Source organism: Canis lupus, chromosome 12 (genome assembly GCF_048164855.1).
Source record: "Canis lupus baileyi chromosome 12, mCanLup2.hap1, whole genome shotgun sequence".
NCBI classification, from domain to species: Eukaryota; Metazoa; Chordata; class Mammalia; order Carnivora; family Canidae; genus Canis; species Canis lupus.
Window position 1 is genome coordinate 63355789 of NC_132849.1, and position 21837 is coordinate 63377625.

General features: G+C 58.5%; 2 long non-coding RNA genes across 3 annotated transcripts; both read left to right on the top strand.

Moving 5' to 3' along the window:
* The first annotated feature begins 6080 nt into the window (after positions 1-6080).
* On the top strand, positions 6081-16163 carry LOC140600774 (uncharacterized). Of its 2 annotated transcripts, none has more exons than XR_012003947.1 (5): positions 6081-6447; positions 7627-7817; positions 8052-8152; positions 8610-8935; positions 13451-16163. It is a non-coding gene; the product is annotated as an uncharacterized lncRNA (long non-coding RNA). The 2 variants fall into 2 exon arrangements; XR_012003948.1 differs by lacking the exon at positions 6081-6447 and adding an exon at positions 6484-7496.
* A 65-nt stretch (positions 16164-16228) lies between these two features.
* Positions 16229-21549, top strand: LOC140601824 (uncharacterized). Its single transcript, XR_012004931.1, has 2 exons — positions 16229-19654; positions 19766-21549. It is a non-coding gene; the product is annotated as an uncharacterized lncRNA (long non-coding RNA).
* Positions 21550-21837: the final 288 nt, after the last annotated feature.

The window sequence follows — 21837 nt, forward strand, 5'->3', positions numbered from 1 at the left end:
CGGCTCCTGTGCTCCCTGGACTCAGGCCCCGCCGTCCCGTGGGCCGAGTGTGTTGCTAGTGCACAGGACATGTGGGCAGCGGCACGTGTGCACTGTTAGTACCTCGGGCTCTGGGGAGTTGACCCAGGAGGCTGCCGCGTGAGCCGTGGAGCCGCAGGCCCAGCTGTGGGGCAGGCACCCTGGGTGGGCCGATCACACTCACAACGGCCGGGGCTATGACACGCGGTGGCTCCGTGGTCCCCGGACCCAGGGCGCCTCCGGGCTGTTGTGAGTGTGCTCGGCCCACCCAGGGTGCCCGCCCCAGTCCAGTCTGTGTGTCCACTGCTGCCCCAGGCACCACCACCCAGCCCGTCCCGCTTGGGCCTTTGTGTGCAACGGGGGAGGAGCCAGCGACCTGGAGCTCTGCCAGCTGTGTGCGGCCCTGCACCTTAGCCCGGCCCGGTCGCCCAGTTAGCGCAGCCAGGGCCGCCGCCTCTCGGGCCCCCCTGGGCCTGACCGCCGCAGGGTGTGCGGGTGGCCACCTTGTCCTGGTCACCGCAGAGGAGCCTCAGGTCAGGTTTGCGTGGAAGCGGCGGTGCGCATGCACGTGTTTCTGTCCGGGAGACACCCCGGCCGTGGGAAGCGCTCATGTGTTTCACGCTTTGTCACACCGAGCAGGACAGCTGCGGGGCCGCGAGCGCATGGGGGGGCGTCCCTGGTGCAGCCCACCCGCGGGTCCAGGCACAAGCCGGCCACCCCCCTGGGCTCACCCCGTCGCCAACTCCAGAATGCCTCTGGGTGACCTTGCAGCGGTCCCCGCCTCCCCAGCCTGGGAGCACCCTGTGCACGGGGCGGGCGTCAGCCTCGGGGACCCATCTGTCGCCCACCCCCTGAGCATCGCACGGTGCCTGGAATGGGACGGCTGAGCACGGGCCGGGGTTGGGCCCCTGGATGAGCGGGAGCCTGCGGGCCATGGCCTCTGTGGGGACACACGGGGAGGGGGACGGCATAGGAGGCCCCCAGCCGGGGCCACACTCAGTCGAGCCTTCACTCCGCTCCTGCTTCCCACAGGCCTGGTGCTCCGGCTCTGCGGCCTGACCTGGGTGGCAGCCTCAGGCCCGCTCAGCGGGTGTCCTGCTCCGGGCACCTCTGAGCACAGACAGACGGGCACCAAGCTGTGGTCAGGCAGGGGACGTCCCCCGGGCGCCGGTCCCCATGGGGCTGGGCGCCCAGCAGAGCGGTGTCCTTGTGGCTGCGCCCTGCCTCCCGGGGGACCAGCGTGTCGGGGCAGGATGACGGAGTGACACCGGCCGGGCCGGGGGGGGCAGTACTGGGCATCGTCGTGAGCTCACTGCCCACCCACTGTGGACACGTGAGAAACCCGCGTGCAAGATGTGGGGAAGCGAGGGTGTGCAGGGCTGACGCTGCGGGGTGACGCGCGAGTCTCCCTGTGCGGGCGCCTGGGGGCAGGGGCATCCTGGGCCACCCCCACCCGGTCCTCTGCTGGCGGGCTCACCGGGCCTCTGTGACTCTGTGACAGAGCCTAGACCTGCTGCCGCCTGCCGGGCCCGGGACCCAGACAGAGGCCCTGAGCTTGTCCGTGCCACAGGGGCGCGGAGTTCAGGGCGTGTCCACCCTGGTGAACAGCAGAGTGTGCTTTGCTGCAGCTGAGCCCCCGGGGGGGACCAGACTATCGTCCCTCACGGCCAGGTGTCCTGGGCGGTGGCCACTGGGCGCCCAGGAGGGTCCTCCCCACGGCCGTGTCGCGTGGGAGGTATTACAGGAAATACAGGACGAGGAAGAGCCGCCAGATGAGGAGCCGCCCCAGTGAAGTGGGACACAGGGAGGCTGCTGGGCCACGCGCCGCTTCCTGCTGCCGCTGCCCCTGGGACTTGCCGCGCCCCTGCACCTGCTGCCGTCGCCCGCAGAAACCGGGCCTACGTAAGGGTCCCGGCCGGTCGCGGGGGCTGCAGTGAGCACATGGTCTCTGTGTTCCCCGGGGGCAGGTGGAGCCTCTGGGGATGGTGTGACGGCCTCTGCCTGGGGCCAGGGTGCTCGAGGGAGCAGACCCCGAGCAGCCACCCTGTCCACCCCATCCATCCCGGTGGCCAGTGGCCAGGGTGCTCCAGGGAGCAGACCCCTGAGCGGCCGCACTGTCCATCCTGGGGGCCAGGGTGCTCCAGGGAGCAGACCCCGAGCAGCTGCCCTGTCCACCGAGGGTGGCAAACCCATGGGTGGCAAGCCTGTGGCGACGGGAGCACCTGCCTTCCTAGACACCCGCAGGAGGAACTCCAGGCTGAGGCTCTTTGCTGACGCAGGAGGGCATCTCGTTCAGCGTCCTTGAGGACGGAACGCATCCATCTAGATGACTGTCACCCGTGAGGGCTCCTGAAAGGCCTCTGCTCCCAGAGGAGTCTTGAGGCCTGTCACAGTGACCCCACGTCCGCAGCAACCGCTCTCCTGTCACCGTGGGTGTATTTTAGATCCCCCGTATAAGTGAGATCCTACACCATCTGAGTTTCGGGGTCTGGCTCATATCAATCAGCGTGATGTCCTCCAGGTCACTCTGTATTGTCACATGGTGGGATTGCCTTCTTGCTTTGGGGGCCTGGACGCGATTGTGCCGTGGAGCGCCGTGCGTCTTGGCCACGGAGCCACCGCGCCGCCAGTCACACTGCTCGGCACCTGGGAGGGCAGATCCGTCAAGACCCGACCTGCGCTCCCCCGGGGCGATGCGCACCCAGAGGGGGCCTGCTGGATCGAGGGCTGTTCCTGCGTTTCACTTTTTGAGGAGCCCCGTGTCCTCTCCCGCAGTGGCGATGCCCGTTTGCACCCCCACCGACGGCACACGGGGTGAGGTTCCTTGCCAACGCCGGGAGCCTTTATCTTTCGGGTAACGGCCATCCTGAGGTGGGGGGTGCCCGATGGCGTTTCCCTGACCATGAGTGACGGTGAGCAGCCTGCGCGTGCCCGCGGGGCAGGCGTGTGTCTTCTTGGCTGAGCTTTAAATCCAGTCGTCTATGTCTCGTGTTGCCCGCATGCTTGGTGGCTGTCAGCTCTGCGAGGGGCTCGTGTGTTCCAAAGGGCGGTCCTTTCTCAGGTACGCGGTCCCGCCCCGGACGCTGCCTTTTCATCTTGAGGATGGTTTCCTGCGTGGCACAGAGGATTTAATTGTATAAAGTGCGATGTCATACCGTTTGTTTATTTTTGCTTGTGTTGCCTTTGTGTGGGGTCATATTAAAAAAGAAAAAAAAAAAAACACAACATCGCCAAAACTGATATCAAAGATCTTCTTCCCTATGTTTTCTTCTAGGATTTTTACAATTTCGGGTCTTACATTTAAATCTTCGGTTCATTTCGAGTTAATTTCTGTGAGTGGTGTGAGGCAAAAGTCCAGTTTCGTTCTTCTGCACGGGAATATCCAGTTCTCCCACCACCATTCATTGAAGACACCATCCGTTACCCTTTGTGTATCTTTGGAGACTCTGCCAAACATTAGTCGACCATACGCATTTGGATTTATTTTTATCCCAATGTTTTATGTATTTTTTTTTTAAAAGATTTATTTTTGGGGGGCACCTGGGTGGCTCAGCAGTTGGGCGTCTGCCTTGGGCTCAGGTCATGACCCCAGAGTCCCGGGATCGAGTCTCACGTCAGGCTCCCTGCGTGGAGGCTGCTTCTCCCTCTGCCTGTGTCTCTGCCTTTCTCTCTCTGTGTCTCTCATGAATAAATAAATAAAATATTTTTTTAAAAAGATTTTAATTATTTATTCAAGTGAGCACACGTGCACATGAACACGTGGAGGGGAGGGCCAGAGGGAGAGAGAATCTCAAGCAGGCTCCCTTTTGAGTGTGGGGTGCGTATTTTCAATACCGGCATCGCTCCACTTTGATCACTTTTTGTGGGTAGTGTGATTTTAAATGAGGAGGTGTGATTTTTTTTTTTTTTTTTTTTTTTTTTAGAGGGAGTCCATCAAATCTGTAGGTTGTTTCAGGTAGTATACACATTTTTACGCTACCAAGTCTTCCGGTTCACACACAGTACGTCTATTTATTTGTGTCTTCTTCTTCCATTTCTGCCATCAACGTCTTCTAGTTTTCTGTGCACTGAGCTTTTAGCTCCTTGGTCAAACCTATTCCTAAGTGTTTTTATCCTTTTTGATGCTGTTGTAAATGAGACTGTCCTCCTAATTTCCTTGTTAGGTAGTTTGTTTCTGTTGTAGAGAAAGAAATCCAGTTGATTTTGTCTGTTGACTTCGTATTCCAGTGTCCCTGAACTTACAGTTCCAGCAGGTGTGGGGTTGGGTCCTCAGGGTTTTCTCTGTATAATACCACGTCATTGGGGAACGGAGACCACATCCCCCTCTTCGTTTCCAGGTTGGATGCCCTTCGTTTCCTCTTCCTGCCCGATTGCTGTGTGTGCCAAGCCCTGGGCGTAGAGAGCAACTAAAGCATCGCCCTGCCCTGGAAGAGCCCACAGGGCAGTCTGCTCGTTCAGAACCGCAGGGGAGCGATGCCAGTGAGGGGGGTTCACACCCTGGTGCAGAATTGGGGTGTGGGGACCCTGCACCCCCCAGTGGTGGTGGGGGAGGAATTGGGGCCCGGAGCCCCAGGGCTCCGCTCCCCCAGCCGCCTCGGGCCTGCTTGCCGCACAGGCAAGTCCCCGCAGCATCAGGAAGGTCCCAGGCTGATGCCTGGAGCACCCACGCCCCGGAGGTTGAGAGCCCTGGTGGGGACGGAGTGTGTGCAGGCACGTGTGCCCTTCCAGTGAGCACGGACCTGACCTCAGGGGAGCAGCAGAGGCGGGAGGAGCCGAGGAGGAGCCGGGGCCTCCGGGGCAGGTGCCTTCCAGGGGGCCAGGCCGCGTCCCAGACCCCGTGGGGGGCAGGGTCTGCGTGACCTTCCTGCCTCCTTGTTTAAAAACCGTTAACACACGCCGCTTTTGAAATATTAGACCGAGGAAAGGTGGTGAGTTACTGCCTCATTTGAGCTCTGGCTTGCCGGGGTCGTCTCGGCGAGGGAAGGCACTGAACGTGTATAAAAGCCCACTAGGGCGCGGGGCGCGGGGCGGCTGGCGCAGTGATGTATCGCAGTGTGGGGTGGCATCCGTTATAGGGTGCCATAAAGCAGTCATCCTGTTGAGCTCTGGACGGGAGCCTGGACAATTAAATCACCTCCTCCAGAGACGGGCGCAGCCCGCGGGCCCCTGAGCCCACGAGGGAGGTGTGGTGGGCCGCAGGGCTGCAGGGCCCCGGCCGCCCAGCCCACCGAGCTCTTTGGCCGCCCAGCCCACCGAGCCCACGTGTCCGCAGCCGGTGGCCAACGTGCCCGACCGACCCCCTGTAAGCAGGAGACGCTCCGCTCGACGCCCGTCTGCCGTTTCCCAAAACCCTTCCCTTGGAACGTTGCTCCTTGGGGCAGAAGGGCCCCTGCTCGGGAGAGTCGGGGACCCGCCCGGGCAGACGGCGGCCCGGACTGCCGAATGACGGGGTTCTCGGGCGCGTGCACGCCGAACCCTGGGAAAACGGGACTCGCCAGGGGGCTGTTCTGCCAGTCACGGGTAACTGGGTTGGTCTCCGCGGGTGGATTTGTGGAAATAAAGGGGAAACGCGGCGTGGGTCTGGGGCGGCGGGTCGTGGAAGGGCGGCGGGCGTGGGGATGAAGGGAGGCCCACCGGTCTCCAGGCTCGCCCGCACCCACCTGCTCTCCCGGTTGACGAGATGCCCCAGGATCGTGTTCCGGGCAGAGCCGCAGCCTGTGGCCCCTCCCGCCCGAGGCCCACGCTGGCCGTTGCCATCGCGATCACCGCCAAGCTTCGCCAGACGCCAACGAGCGGGGTCAATAAGCTGCCAGATTTACGTGCCCGCGAGCAGGAGCCCTGGAGGGCAGCCGGCCGGCACCCTCGCCCCAGCCGCCAGCGCCAAGGCTTCGCGCCCCCTTTCCGGATTCGGACCAGAGAACTAGATCCGCGGGCCTTGTTCTCACGCGTGGGCCACAGCCTCGCTCCTTCCCCCCCCTTCTGTGAGGAAGACGGAGAATTCTCATTTATTTCTGTTTCCTTCTGTGTAATAAGCTCATTTTTTTTCTTGTTATACAGGAAAGGGGATTCTAATTTGCTGCCTTGGGACCCGCCAAGGAGCGAAGCCTCAGTGCACGGAGCACACCCGGGAGAGTGCAGAGTGAGGGGCGGCTGACCTTGGCCACGGATTGCGCGGCGGTCACTGAAGCTGCCAACGACGATAAATTAAGCTCCTGTGCTCGCGGCGCATTTGGAGTGGCACCAGGCAGGACCCGGGCTCCGCACAAGCAGCACTTCGCCCGTCACTCCCGTTGCCTGTCGTAGGCAAGGGGACCGGCCGCCTGCTTGTCCCTGAGACTTGTCACGTCCGAGCGCCCACCCCGGCACGCTGATGGCCAGGAAGGTGCCCCGAGGGAGCGGCGGTTCATCGTCCTCCGGGCGCCTGGCGGGGTGGGTGCAAGGGTGACACAGCGGGGGGGACGGCCTTTTAAGAACTAACATTGAGGCTTCCCGAAGTAAGACCCACGTGTGGCAAGACGTGGGCTGAATTGCAAGACATATTCATGAGGGTTGGCAGCATTTTCCCTGTCGTTCGAGGCCGTGTGGTCTGGTGTCGCGTGTACACATAGGCCGGGAATGGGCTCACCCGCAGCACTACACCGGGTGCAGCATTGAAACCTTGCTGCGGGGCGGCTGGAGGCGAGGAAGCCCCACGTGAGGGGTGCTTTTACCAGGCTGGTGGGAGGCGCCGTACTCCCACGGACGCCTTAACTCGAGTGACATCTTGCAGAAACGTGCTGGTGTCTCCCTGGTACGTTACCAGTTCTGTGCTTATGGAGAGGCCTACGACGGCCCTCCCTGCGTCTTTCTTTTCTATGTCTCTCTTGTCTGTCCGCCTTTCATTCCTATGCCCCACGTGGGCACTTGCGGCGGCTTTTAAAGTGAGTGATCACGCACACGGGGGGCACTGGGGGCACGAGCAGACACGAGAAGCTGTGAAGAGGGTAGGAGGTCCAGATTCCCAGCAGACGGTGTGGTTGTCTCGGCATACCCTGGGAGGGCAGGTGTTTGAGGGGTGCTGGGGACAGCTTCCCTTTGCAGCCCGTTCCCCTCCACAACCCCCGCCCCCAGCCCCATGACAACTGCATGGCCTCTCCCTTTCGTGCTCAGGATATTTGATAAAGTGGCTCAATAGCAGGGGACTACACTTGCTTGTGTCACAGAAGCTTGGTTTGGTCGCCATATCTCTGCATGAGACCCTTAGGATCGAAAGGACTGGAGGGCCACCTGGAACCCATGGGCAAGCCCCTGCATGCCTGGTGGCAGCCGGCCAGCTCCGGGGCCTTCTGAGGCCATAGGCCGTTGCTTGGTCCGGACCATTACCTTTCCACTCGTTGGAACTGGCTGAACCACACGTCCCTGCTGGGCAGCTCCCTGGAGGGCTGAGAGCTGGCGCTCACTCGCTGCTCCGCCCTGACAGTCCCCCTGCTATGGCGCAGGTACCTGGGCTGGGCCCTCCCTTCTGGGTCCGAGCGGGCTGGGGTTGGCGTTCAGCTTTCTCGCCTGTGCTCTCTGGCTAAGGCCGCTCGTTCAGAGGGATAACAACATGGACTTACTTTTCCCTTTCAGACAAGAGGCTTCATCTTTCAGCAGACTACACAATAGAGGGAAAGAAACAAAAGCACAGACACAAACCGATCCATTTGCACAAGTGAACTTACTCTCGGGACTAAATTCTAGTTCTTGGCACCACATTCTTCTGAAATGGTCTTGGAGCAGCATGGCAGACAATCTACTGAACCCGTTTCCCCAAAAAAGAGGTATTTGGCGAGGACGGATGGTTCTCATATTGGTCCTTGGTGGAGGGTTGTGGTTGTGGCTAAGTCACAACGTGGGGGAGGGATGCCTGGGGACCCAGGAGGCCCTTGGTTGGGTTCCCGAAGTTCTGCTTCCCTGACGGCAGGAGACTTGAGCTACATGTGTGGTGGGTAACGTATTCGTAAAGGGTCATTTTCCTGTTGTTATGTTGTAACTGCCACTAAAACTTTCTGCAGATGGCATTCAGCTGCGAGGAGACAGACTCTGCGGTCACAGTAAGGGAAGCACATCGCGAGCTTCCACCTAAGTCTGGACGGAGAAAGAGCAAGAGAATTTGGTAGGTTCAGAGGTCAAGCGAAGGGAGATGTTGGGCTCCAGGGCCCTTCACGTCTTGGCCTAAACCCAGCCTCACCCCCCACCCCCGCCCGCTGTGTCCATGGGGCCACTCCCCACCCGGCACGCTGGCTCCTCACTACCCGTCCACCCACAAACTAGGCTCTCTCCAGCTGACCTGACCGCTTATACGCTTCTCCCCTTCCCTCCTCTTACTCTGTAAGTCTTCTGAAGTGTCCCCCTCACAGAGACCTTCCCTCCACTTACTGCATTTGTATGGCTTCTGGAGTGTTTCCCCTGCACGAGCCCTTCTGTGACCATGTGCATGCACAGGAGCTCCTCTTTGGGTTTTCATAGGCAGTTTATTGTTGCTTACACGTGGACCTCTTAAAACCTGTTTTCTTTTTTTTTTAAATCTAGTTTTTAATGTTTGAATATACTTTTTTTTTTTTTTTTTTTAGCACACAGTCCACTGGTTTTTGACAAATGCATAGCTGTGTGGCTCCTATACAATCACCTTGCAGAGTCCATCATCCTCCTGACGTCCTGATGCATCCCCCTGGAGTCAGTCTCTCCTACTCCACTCCAACAACTGCTCATCTGACCTTCGTCCCTATGCTCTTCCGGAACGTCACATAAATGGCATCAGCCCGTAGCCTCTTGGTTGGGCGCCTTCCACTTAGCGTGATGCATCGGAGCTGCATCCACCCCTTGTCAGTGCTGAGAGGTACTCCGCTGTGTACAAGGACAGCACCACCGATGGATATTTGGATTTTTCCTTATTTCGGTGAGTGTGACTACATCTGTTATAAGCATCTTATACGGGTTCTGTGCAATCATAGCCCGCATTACTCACTTGCTGTGAAGGAGGATTCTAGGCCGTGTGGTAAATGTATGTTTAACTTTGCGAGAAACTGCCAAGCCGCTTCCTCAGGTGGCTCTCCTATGGTGCATCTCACTAGCAGAGTTATCCGAGTCCCAGATGACCTCCATCCTTGGCAGCGTGTGTGCGATCTGTCATTTAAATTCAGCCACTGTGGTCGGTGGACAGGCTATCCAATTGTGGTTTTACGTTGCATTTCCCTGATGACTAATGATGTTGGCTGGCTTTTCATGTCTGTATTTTCCATCCATAAATCTTCTTTGGTGAAGCATCTGTTCACATTTTTGTCCATTAAAAAAAAATCGGGTTGTATGTTTTCTTATTTTTGAGTTTTGAGAGTTCTTTATATCTTCTGGATGTAAGTCCTTTGTCAGGTGTTTGATTTGCAAATATTTGTTCCCAGTTGGTGGCTTTTTAAAAAATTCTCTTTTTTTTTTTTTTTTTTTAAATTTTTTTTTTTAACTTTTATTTATTTATGATAGTCACAGAGAGAGAGAGAGGCAGAGACACAGGCAGAGGGAGGAGCAGGCTCCATGCACCGGGAGCCCGACGTGGGATTCGATCCCGGGTCTCCAGGATCGTGCCCCGGGCCAAAGGCAGGCGCCAAACCGCTGCGCCACCCAGGGATCCCTAAAAAATTCTCTTAACAGTGTCTTCCACAGAGCAAAAAAGTTTTAATTGTGCTGATGTCTAATCTATTATTTTTTTTTTATGGATCATGCTCCTGATGTCATATCTAAAATCTAATAGCCTAACCCAAAGTCTAAAAGGTTTTCTCCTATTTTTCACTTAAAACCTTTACAGATCTACCTCTTACAGTCATGCCTGTGACTCACTTGAATTAATTTTCTTGTGCTACGAGAGGTATAATGAGGCTTCTTTTGTCACATATGCATATCAATAAACAAGCACCACTTGTTGAAAAGGTGATCCTTTGGGTTGCTTTTGCAATTTTTTGAAAAGTCATTTGAACATTTTTGTGCAAGGGTTCCAGATTCTCTATTCTGATCTGTGTATTTATCTTTTCACTAATACTACATGTGCCTAACTCACTAGTTCTTGGAGCTTTCTTTGTTTTTGTAGGACACTTGGGGTTTTCCAGGTGGACAATCATATTCTATGCAAAATGGAGACAGTTTTATATCTCCCTTTCCATTCTGTATGCCTTTTATTTCTGTATCTTACCCCATCTCTCTGGGGGCCACGGACCCCAGTTGAAAAGAAGGGCTGGGAGGTGACGTGCTTGCTTTGTTCCTGATCCCAGGGAGTGAGTCATTTGGTCTTTGGCCATTAAGTAGAGATACCATATATCAAATTGAAGAAGTCCCCTTCTCTTCCTGTTTATCTGAGAGTTTTTATCATGACTGGATATTGAATTTTGTTGAATGCTTTTCCTGTATCTATAGATGTGATTATGTAGCGCTTCTGTGGTGTGTCGATGTGGGGAGTCACGTTGATGGATTTTCAGATGCTGACCAGCCTCACACCCTGGGATAAAGCTGCTTGCTTATGATTTGTTATCTTTACTAAAATTTATTTGCTAAAGTTTTCTGGAGGACTTTCATGTCTGTGCTCACGAGGGATATTGGTCTGCTCTTTTATTGTAACGTCACAGTCTGGGGTTGGCATCAGAATAATGCTGGCCTCTTGGAATGGGTTGACAGGTGTTCCTGCTTCTCTTTTTTAGGAAGCAGTTTCGTGGAGCCCATTTGGTAGAATGTTCAATCGCGTTTGCCAATAAAGTGTTCTGGAGTTTTCTTTGTTGGGGGGTTGATCGTGCCCCCAGGTTTTGGGGGCTCTGCCCTTTCTTCCCGTGTCTGCTTTCCTCTCCGTTCTGCAGGTGGAATAGTTTACGAGGATCTGTATTCAGGCTCTCGGACTCATTTTGCCATTTGCATTCTACTGTTGAATCTTCCTGGTGATGTTTACTTTCACTTCGAAGATCTTATTTTTCAGTTCTAAAACGTCCTCTCTTTTTTTTTGTTGTTGTTTTGCATAGTGTCTCCTTCTCTGCTGAGACATCTGTTTTCCCCTTTGTCTCAAGTGTTCCCCTTGCTCTCATAGACCACGGCTATAACTGCTGCTGGATCCTCTCAAAGTTGGCATGTGCTGATTGTCTTTACTCTCCAAAGTTGGTCGTATTTTCCTGATTTTAGTACGTTGAATAATTTTGAATTATATCCTGGATATATTGAATTTTATGTTGTGAGGTATTCTGTTGTTGTTTTTTTTTATTTATTTACTCATTTATTTATGTAGGCCCCACACCCAGTATGGAGCCCAACTTGGGGCTTGAACTCACGGCCCTGAGATCAATACCTGAGTTGAGATCAAGAGTCGGATGCTTAACCATTCAGGTGCCTCTAGTTCTGTTTAAATTAGTGGTTCTCAGTTGGGTGGGATTTTGCCCCACAGAGGACATTTGGTGATGTCTGGAGTGCTCCTGGCATCTGGTGGGTAGAGGCCAGGGATGCTGTTAAAGCCCCTACAGTGCACAGGACAGCCACCTTCCCCCCAGATAATTGTTCAGTCCAAAATATCGACAGTGCATAGGCTGAGGAACCCTTGCTTAGATTGTAGAGAATAAGGTTCAGACCGTGAGTCCTGTCCCACCATCTGCGGGAAGTGGTTTCAATGTCAGCTCAGCCTTCCGAGCCTTTGCTGTGATTCCTTGGATTTGTTCCACGCGGGCACGGCTGGGAAGTAGGCCTGGAGCTCATGTTGGCTCACGTGGGTCCTTGGTGGCTCTTCTTCTTGAACTGCCTCCCTCAGGGTGTCCCCAACGTGCTCTGGACCACAGTGGCACTTCCCAGTCCTCGGGCTGGATGGTTCTGGCTTCCCCGAGTTTTAGATTTGTCCTCCCCTCCGTGCACTGTATTGTGATCTCGTATAACTGGGCTGGCTTTGGGGGCAAGGTGGCAAGAGAAAAAAAGAAAGAATAAGCAGGATTTCCCTAAATTCTTTGGAACTCAGAGGCCTGATTTCCTGCTTCTCCACAAGAGAAGTGTTTTTTATTTTGTTTTGCTTTTCCCTGGGCATTTGAGGAGCCTACAGCCCGGCCGGGGCCGCAGCCTCGTGGTGGGCGGTGGCTTTGCAGCAAAGCCAGGGGAGGACTGAAGGAAGAGGATGCCCTCGACCTGCCCCCAGCACCCTCTGGCTCTCCGAGGCCCCTCTTCATGTCCTCTGGCCAGAGAGCGGGGTTCCTTCGGCCTTCTCTGTCCTGCTTCCCGCGTGGTTCAGAGGCCCAGACTGCCTGAAGCCAGCCTGATAGGAAATGGAGGAAAACCCAGAAGCTCAGGACCACACTGGTCATTTGTCCGGTTTCACCTGCCCTTTCCCATCTTCCCACTGCTGTGAGCTTGTCAGGGTCCTTGTCAGGGTCCTCGGATGCCGGCGTGTGGCCTTCTGTCCAGAGCATTAGCTGTAATCCCTGGAGGTGGCTTGTGGTGCATCCGCTCCATCGTGGCTGACACCAGAGGTGATTGGTTTCCTTTTTTAAGACAGAGAGAAGGGAAGATAAAACAGGAGTCTGGGCGGTGCCCGGTGTAGCTTCTCCTAATCCTTGGAGTGCTGGGTTGGTTGGCATGGGACAGTTTTATTTTATTCTCCTCCGCCGTCCCTGTGAAGAGGGCGGGTAGAGCGCAAACACGGAGAGGACAGTGGAGCGTGATTCTAGGTTCAGAGGCTCGGCCGTGCTCAGGCGTCCTCTGCACTTGGAGCCCCCCTTGCTGTGGGCTGTGGCCACACGACTGACCCCACGTGCGTGCAGCTCTGAGCCATACTGCGTGCAGCCCTTGCCTGGAGCCCTCCGGTGTGGTCCTCAGGCTGACTGTCCGTGCTCCCTGTGCTGTCCTAGGGCTGACCGTCATGCTCCCCGTGCTGTCCTCGGGCTGTCCGTCCATACTCCCCGTGAGGGCCCCAGGCTATCTGTCCATGCTCCCTGTGGGGGCCCCGGGCTGTCCGCCCATGCTCCCCATACTGTCCTCGGGCTGACTGTCCGTGCTCCCCGTGCAGGCCCTGGGCTGTCCGTCCGGCCTCCCTGCAGCTAGCTGAGCGCCGAGGGCCAGCATGGCCTCTGTGGCCGTTCCGGTTGAGCCGCAGGCTGGAGAAGCCCCGGGTCCCCGAGTCAACGTGTGCAGAGGATGCGCCTGTGGCGGGTGCCCGGCCCACCCCGGGCTGTGATGTGAGCAGCACTAAGATTTCCCTGGTTGAAGTCACACCAAGTCTGCAACGGCCGTGAGAGTTTATCACACTGACAAATACCATCTTTAAGGGGCAATTAGACTCTCTGCCTGGCTTGACCATCGAGGAACGTGCTGGACTTTTAATGAATGATTTCCCGTCTCTGATCCCGTCTTAGCCCCTACCCGCTGGCGTGCATTAATTTGACCCACTGGTGTTACTCTTTTCTTCTCGCAGCAATGCTGAAAGATAAATTGAAGCAATCTCTGGAAGATTTTGAACTCTTTGGAGGAAAGAAAGTGTATAAAGACAAGGCATCATTATCATCATAATCTTGAGCACCACTCTGCCAAGTACACAGAGAAATTATTAATCATCCCTTAACTTTGACGGAACACAACTATCATTTCTGCAATTGAGATCTGCAGATAATTAGAAAGCACGCTGCCTCAGCCTACCAGTTGCCGCCTTCCCTCCTGATTACCAGGGTGTCCTTGGGTAGGCCTCGTGCCCATGACAGCCGCCAGGACGCAGCCGAGGCGCCGCGGCGGCAAGTGTGCTTGGGGAGAGCGCGCGCCGGCGACAGGACTCCCTGGCACAGTGTTCTGGGAAGCGGCACACTCGGCCTGTCTCTGTCACTTGTTAGATGTGGTTTAATTAAGCAAGGAGGGTCACCGTGGGGAAGCCTGCTCTGCCCACGATTTGATTTGCGAGATGGTTGAAACGTTTGGAAGCTCCTTTAAGAGACCAGGTGGTAAAAATGAGGGGGGTCGTTCACCTGAGTGGTTAGATGCGGAGCAGCTGAGACACACGACACTTTGTGGAGGGCGTTCCCGGGCGGGGGTGCCTCCGACCTGGTGCTGGGGGCAAGGAGCTGGGGCCACCCGGTGCCCCGGGGGCTCCTCGTGCACCCACCTGCAGGCCCCGCCAGGCCGAGGGGGCCTGGATCCCTGGGAAGGCAGGGAAGTCTGCCCCCCCCTTTATTATTTTGATGCAGTCATAGGTTCACCCTGGCTGTAAGATGTAATGCACGGGGATGGCGCCCTTTCCGTCATCAGTGTCCCTCTGCAAGGACACCCTGCAGGACCGCGGCAAATCGCACAGCCAGGCTGTCGGCCCGGATGCAAAGCCCAGCCCCGTTGGGGTCTCCCGCTCCCCTTTGTGCGTGCTTGTGTGTGCATGTCGCTCTCGCGGCTCGGCCAAGGCGCCTCCGCCTCGCCGTCCTGGTCTGGAGAGGCGGCCTCGCTGTCTCTGCGCTCCGAGCGTGGCAGGGATGTGGCGAGGACTCCATAAATCTTCGCTGAAGAACTGTTCAACTCCCCCTGAAGGGAACCGTAGGACTTTCATGCCGAATCAGAGACGTGATAAGGAAGCATTTGTCAAAATAGATGAGGCCCTGGCAAAGTCCCATCAGCCAAGGGCTTCGAGCAGAGCGTATGCCGGCAGCACAGCAGCGGAGGCTCTCTGCGGGCGCGTCTGTCCGCACGTGAGACACGTGTGGCTGGGCCTGCCAGCAGATCGTCGCATCTCGAGCATCTGAAGCATCTTCAGGCGTCCAGTCCCGGTGCTGTGACGGCCTCCTCTCGCGGAGTGACGCAGATGCCGGAGGACCGTGGGCAGGAGCATCCTCAGGGCTCTAATGAGGAGCTTCCAAGCCTCTAGGGCATCGCCTCCGATTGCCATGCCCTGGAACACGTCACAGCAGCTCCTACTGGTTTGCAAGACACGTGTCCTGGGCAGCGGGTGGCACGCAGGCCTGGAAGCCGTCCATGCTCTCGGTGGCGCTCCGTCCGCAGCAGGCTCCTCCGCTGCCGCAGCCGACGCTGTGAGGGTAGAAGGGTAGTGACACGGCGGCAGCTTGGGGGTGGCTGCGTGCTAGCTGCACCACAGGAGAGTGGTGGGCACGTGGGCACGTGGTCCTCGCGTGGTCCTCACATGGTCGTTGCACGGAAGTGGCGTGGACGTTGTGCGGCAGGTGTGTGATGACAGCATGATCCTTACGCGGCAGGCACGTGGTCGGCGTGTGGCTATGTCGTACCCACACGGTACGGGCATCATAGATGCGAGCTGCGGCGACTGGTACTTGGGGACAGCTCCAGGTGCTTAGAAGAGCCGTGACCTGGATCCAGACAGACACACGGTCAGGTCCTGGTTGCACCGCTGACCGCCGTGTGAGAGCCCTCAGTGCGCCGGCTCCCGCCCGTTGCGGCCGCACGGTGCCCTCTGCAGACTTGCACTCAGCGGGGCAAACTCTGCATGTGCCACACGGGGCTTGGTTTATCGTTGGAGGAGCTCAAATCATCTGACCCTCAACCAACAGAAACCAAAAGGCGTTCGTGCCTCTCGGGGCCGAGGCCTGCACCGGGGGCCGGCACCCCCGTGTCAGGGGAGCGAAGGGCAGCGGCGGTGTCCCAGGGGTGGAAATGTCCCCGGGCAGCACGCTATGCAGCACGGGCCACCGCGGGCACGACAGTGTCCTGAGTCAGGCTCGCCGTCCCGTAGGCCTCACCTGCCTGGTGCGGAAACACCACCGGCCCTCCTGCGGAGCGGGGAGGGGCCGAGGGGCCGAGACCTTCCCCCACATACGGGTTCCTGCACAACGGATGCAGCCCCCCGGGTTTCTCCATCGGGAAGCAGGGACAAGCCCCAGTACTGGCGGGGCCGGCTACAGAGGCAGCGCTCGCGTTGCGCAGTCCCTCCCCGCCTCCCTGGGCCACGTGCCCCGGCCGTGAGCAGTCTCTGCCCTGAGTCCCCCACCCCGGTGCCTTCGCCTGGACCGACCCCCCTCGGCCCTGCCGGCGTGGCTCGGCCAATCCGGTCCCGGGACACAGGCAGGCCTGCAGGGTCCGGGGGCCTGACCCGCCTCGGATCTTGCTCCTCCCACTTCGGTCTCTTCACAACAACGAAGTGGAGCGAGTGGAAGTCAGATGAGGAGTTTCAACAGCGCAGTGAGGGTGCAGGTGGAGGGGATGCGCTGCCGGGCGGAGCCTGTGGGTGTGGGTGCTGTGGGGGCCGGGCTGGGCGCCGCTCCTGACCCGGCTGCCCTGGGGGGTCCCGGGCGGCTGTGTGATTGGGCCTCCGCTCACCCCCTAACGCAGCATTTGCCCATTGACAGCCCACAGACCTCTGGGCTATTGAGTCTCGCTCTTAAATGGAAGCGTCTAAGAAAACCCAAAATAAATAAGCAGGACACAAATGACATATGAAGAAACACAGACAATTTAGGAAAAGACTTAAAAACCCCAGTAAGTACCTCAAGAGGTCTGGGTACGACACAGTCACGAGACGTGAACGGTGCGCTGTAAAAGGGAACACTTGTGCCTCCAGACGGCTCCTGGAAACCTGACGTGTGCTTGCCGAAATTAAAAAGAAAAGTCAATAAAAAAGGATAAAGTTGGGGAAAATTTCTAGAAAGTAGAGCAAATGAGAGACACTATAAAAGAAAAGTGAAAGAACTGCATCAACACAGAGAATCGATGTCCAGTGAGCGGAAATCTCCAAAGGGGAAGCGGGAACGCGGGCGGCGGGGCGGGAGGAGGCCCGTGCAGGTGGAACCCGGCGCTGTCTCTGCCGAGAGACGCACGACACCAGGTGCAGAGACACTGAAGAATTATTTAATGAAACAAACAAACAAAAAAAGATTCGGCTACAAAGACGTTAAAATTAAGCACTCGGTCTTGAAAAGCAGAGTGCGCCAGTGTCCTGGCGGGCAGCGGCGATGCGGTCGTCAGACTCTCAGGAACCAGAGCCCCCCAACCAGGCATTTGTAGGTTCAGCGGGGTCCCAAGGCCCCTTCCTTACCTTTCCAATCGGGGAAAACACTAGTGCAGGAGGTAAGTGCGGGAGTGCAGAGAGCGCCATCCCCCTGCCCGAGCCGGGGCCCCCTGTGCCCACCCTGCCCGCGCCACCGGTCACCTCGTGCAGCCAGCTGTCGACCAGCGTTGACTAAGCTAAGTCCTTTCTTCCGGAGGTACTGGGGGTGGGGAATGGGGAGCACACCAAGAACGAGGAAGCCATAGGGTCCACGGTATGGGGGTCTGATGCCAGAGAGCCGGGGGGCCCGGGCGGAGCTGCCCACCACAGCAGCCCCCCAGCGCCGGCCGCTCGGGGCGTCCAGGTGACCAGGGGAGTGAGCGCACCTGCACGGGCCCCTCCGCATCCCCCCGGCCCCCCGGCTGGACCGGGAGGGCTGAGCAGGTCACATGGTCAGGATGGCAGCGGCCCCGAGAGCCACCTGGGGCCCCAGGGTCTGTTCATGGACCGTCTACCTCCACTTGCACGGACCCAGGAAACAAAGATGGTGATTACCCCGTTTTACGTGGGGCTTATCCGGTACAGCGATGAGCTATGCTAACTAATTCAGGTTAATTGGTTTTCAACTTTCTAGACTGTAGACAAAGCACAGGAGACTCAATTATGAGTAAAAATAGAAGGTGGCGGTACCAACCTTAACAAGGTGAAGCGTCGCTGTCAGCGTCGGAGGCGGCGGCGAGGGAGCAGCGGGGGCACGAGGATGCCGCCCTCCGTGGCGCGGGGAAGCCACAGGCCACCGGCCACCGCCGAGGTCAGACAGGGCTGCGCGCGGGCCGTCGCGGCTTCACCTGCGCGGGGGCCGCACTACCGTTCTGGAGGTGGGGGGTGCTGGGGGGAGCTGCCGCCAGAGCCAGAGCAGGGGGGCGGGCCAGGGCCGGGGTCTCTCTTTCCCCTCCGCCCTCCCCTTCCCCTCTCCCCCATTCTCCCTTCTACTATTTTCTATGTTAAACGTGTGTGCTCATTACTTTTATTGAAATTTAAAATATTTAAAGGTTTGCTAAGTAAGTAAACAGTAGGAATTAGGTTACTCAAGAGAACAAGAGTTTTTCCTAGTACTTGAGGGCCACTCAATTATTAATCATTGAAAGCGCCGTGCACCCCGTTCTCATCCACTCGTTCAAGCCCCCCCTGCGCGCGGGGCCTTCAGACGCTCTAAGGTGAGTCTCTGCGGGCCATTGGCCACCCCTGGAAACCCCTGGAAACAACACAGCGGGGGCTGCGACTGGCGCCCCGGGTCCGGCTTCTCACCCTCCCATGGCTGCCACCGGGTGGCTCGGGCCCCAGCGGTTACTCGGATCTTATAAAGCGTAACTGGGCCTACATCTGTTGCATTAAAAACATGAACAAGTGGGTGAGCTAGAGCGTGGGGAGGGTTGACAGCGGGGCCCGGTCGGGAAAAATCACGTTTGCAGGTTGCTCGGACAGGATTCTGTGTGGACCAGGGCGCCGGGCCCTTGCCGCGACCCGGGCCGTGGGGGGAGGAGGTCGTGGGGCCGCTGCCTGGGAAGGTGTCCTCTGAGGTTGCCCCGAAGGCCAGGCTGGCGTCGCAGGGGGACAAGCAGGGCTGGGAGGCCGGGAGCAGGGGGCACTGGCAGTCAGACACCCCCCAGCAGCCCCGGGCATGGGGGCCAAACCCGGTGTGAGGAAGAAGAGCCGTTTTTGGGACCCCTGTGTGTACCAGCTGCAGGTGCCTGTGCCGGTGGGTCACGTGCCCGCCTGGGGCGGCACAGAGGGGGTACCCAGGTTCCGGGAAGCCTGCATCTCCCTCCGTGGCCTCCACCCCAGGTGCAGGTGCTGCACGAGGGTCCCGCGAGAGGGGGCGCGGCCACTGTTGGGACAGGAGGGAAGGACACGCACCGAGTCTGCAAAAATCCAGGAGGCGGAATCGAACCCTGGAAGAGCCCAGTGGAGGGAGCCGGATGTTAGAGCCCATGTGGGGCCGCAGCGCTGGGGTGATGCCGGCCTTGCCCGCCCTGGAGCGGGACTCAGGGAGGGACTCCCACATCCTGGCCACCGGCTCCTCTGGACCCCCCTGTGATGATCTCTGTGATGCTTCCTGTGTTCCTCCCCATAGTCCTCCCTGTGATGATCCCTGTAGTCCTCCCCATGATGATCCCCATAGTCCTCCCTGTGATGCTCCCCATGATGCTCCCTGTGATCCTTCCCGTGATCCTCCCCATAGTCCTCCCCATGGTCCTCCTCATTAGCATCTCCGGGGCGGCCCTGCCCCGCGCGCTCGGAGCTGGAACCACAGAACCCGCACCTGCTCCCTGGCTGGCCGCCTCCCTCCATCCCGCAGCTGCACCACCGCGTGACAGACGGTCGGGGGTGCCCGGGGCCCAGGCTCACAGGGTGCTGGCCGGCATTGGAGCCACCCCACGTCCCAGTCCCGGTGGTGGTAACGGGGCGCTCAGCTCTGCTCTGAGGCGAGGGCGGCCCCGACGGCCGTGGGAGGAGGGGGCAGGAGCACGGCTGCTGCAGGGATTCGCCATCGTCTGCGGTATTTGCAGAGAAAATGGAGAAGATGTGAGCGTCCCAGCGCATCCAGCTCCAGATGCCCGCCGGCGGCCCCTGCTCCTGTCCGTCTGGCTTAGAGATCCAGGGACACGAGGTCCCGGCTCCGGGGAGGTCTGTACCCCGGGAAGGGGCCCCCGCATCCTCTGGCAGCAGGTGCTCGTGGGGTCCCGCCAGGAGGCTCACCCGGGTTACTCCTGGTCACCCTCTGGCCTCCTGTGGCAGGTGATGACGCCCCTGGAGGGACCCGAGGTTTCTCAGTAGCGAGGGGGGCTGGTCCCACTCACGCTCTGCACCCCGGGATGCTGGGGTTCAGAGGACCCCGCTGGCTCGGCCCGTGGCACAGAGGCGCCGGCGTGGGACGGGGACGTGGGGCCGTTGACCTTCCTGCGCAGGGCGGTAAGGCAATTCCTAGGCAGGGACGTTTCTCACGATAAATCCAAGTCAGCCTTTGAGAGATTGAGTCCCTGCGACCAAGGTCACGGGCGACTTGACAGAGCTGGGCGACATAAATCAGCAGAACGGAGGACATGCTTCCAGATGGAAACGGAGCGGAGATCTAACCAGGCTGCTGACGCCTGCCCTCTCCTAGCACAGAGGTCAGGGCCAGGGCTCAGAGGACGCCGGGGGGTGATGCCGAGGTCCCCGTGGGGCGGCGCTGGCTCAGCTCCACGCACCGGAGCTTCACAGTGTGTGTGTCCACCTGTCTCTGTGGGGCCTCGATTCACTGAGGACGCGGCTGCTGAGTGAGCGCCCTGGGCGTAAGGCCACGCGGTATAAATAGGTGACGAAGCCCCGGGCCTGGGGGAGCGCAAGTGAGAAGCAGGGACATAGGTCAGAGGTCAGAGGAGAGATACCGGGGAAGCTTCCCCGTCTTCACCGTCACACGTCCACGAGGATGACAGGTGCGTTGGTGACACTCTCGACCTGCCTGCCCCTGCTGGGAGCCCTTCCCGGACCCGATCTCTTCTACCCCTCGCATAGTCCCAAGGGGTCCCTACCGTCCCCGTCTTCGGTGGAGACAGGTTTGCACAGTTGCCCACGGCCATGACCTAGTGCGGTAGTGCCCGGATTTCCACGTGGCAGCCTGACTCCGCCTTCCCCAGGTAAGCTCTGGGCACAGGGCGAGTAGCCTGGTCACCCTGTCCCACCCTGTCCAGCTAAGTGACTCCCAGAGAAGTGTCCAGGTACATCTGAATGAATGAATGAATGAATGAATGAATGAATGAGTGAACGAGCCCAGGCCGTGCTGGGCGTGCGGCCTGGGCGTGCGCCGTTCCCCACAGCGGCCTCTGTTCACGGGGGAAGCAGGGTGGACAGACGCGTTTCCCTTTCCAGCACGCGCTGCACAGCCCTGGGGGGCAGAGGGGTTCCAGCCCGGGCTCCACCGCCTGCGAGGCTGCGCGACCTGCCTTCGCGGCCCCGGCCCCAGGCACGGCGAGCTCACGGACCCGGGCTCTGCCCGGCCCCTGTTCTCCCGGGGTCTCCCCACCGCTGCCCCTTCTGCCCTCGCCGGCTCCGCACCTGCTCCTCCCACGGCCGCTCAGCTCCGAGGCCGCCAGAGCAGCGCCCTCGGACGTCACTGTCTGGTCTGTTTTCTGATGTCCCCTCAAGACCTCGGCCTTCTCTATGCCATAACGTTTATTTCATCCAATTCTCTAATTCTTTCTTTCTTTCTTTCCCTCTCTCTCTTTCCTTCCTTCCTCTTTCCTCGTTTCTTTCTTTCTTTCTTTTTTAGAGAGGGTGGGGGGTAGGGACGGAGGGAGAGGGAGGACCCTAAGCAGGCCGCACGCCCAGCATGGAACCCGACGCAGGGCTCGACCTCACGACCCTGAGATCACGACCTGAGCTGAAATCAAGAGTCGGATGCTCAACTGACGGAGCCACCCAGGCGCCCCCATCTAATTATTTCTCAGTGTGAACCTTTTCCTCTTCTCTCTTTTCTTCTTTCATTTCCTTGGCACATTTTGAAAATATAAAATCTAAAATAAAATGAAACGTTTTTTTTCCCCGTTTTCTACTATGTCTGCCACTTTTTTCTAAATGCAGCCTGGCTGTTCCCTGGCCGGACCCGCCGCCGCGGACGCCCAGCCTGGCCTCCTGCCTGCTCCGGTCTCTCCTGTGTCCCTGTCCGTGGGGACTTGAGTCCTGTGTCGTGAGAGGCTGGGGACGGAGGGCCCCCGGGGACGTGGGAGCAGACGGGACCCCACAGCGGCTCTCCTGTGGGGACAGACCCCTTGTTCCTTTAGGGTTTCATTCTCCAGCCAGCTGCACGTTGTTGCAAAGGACGCGGAGGG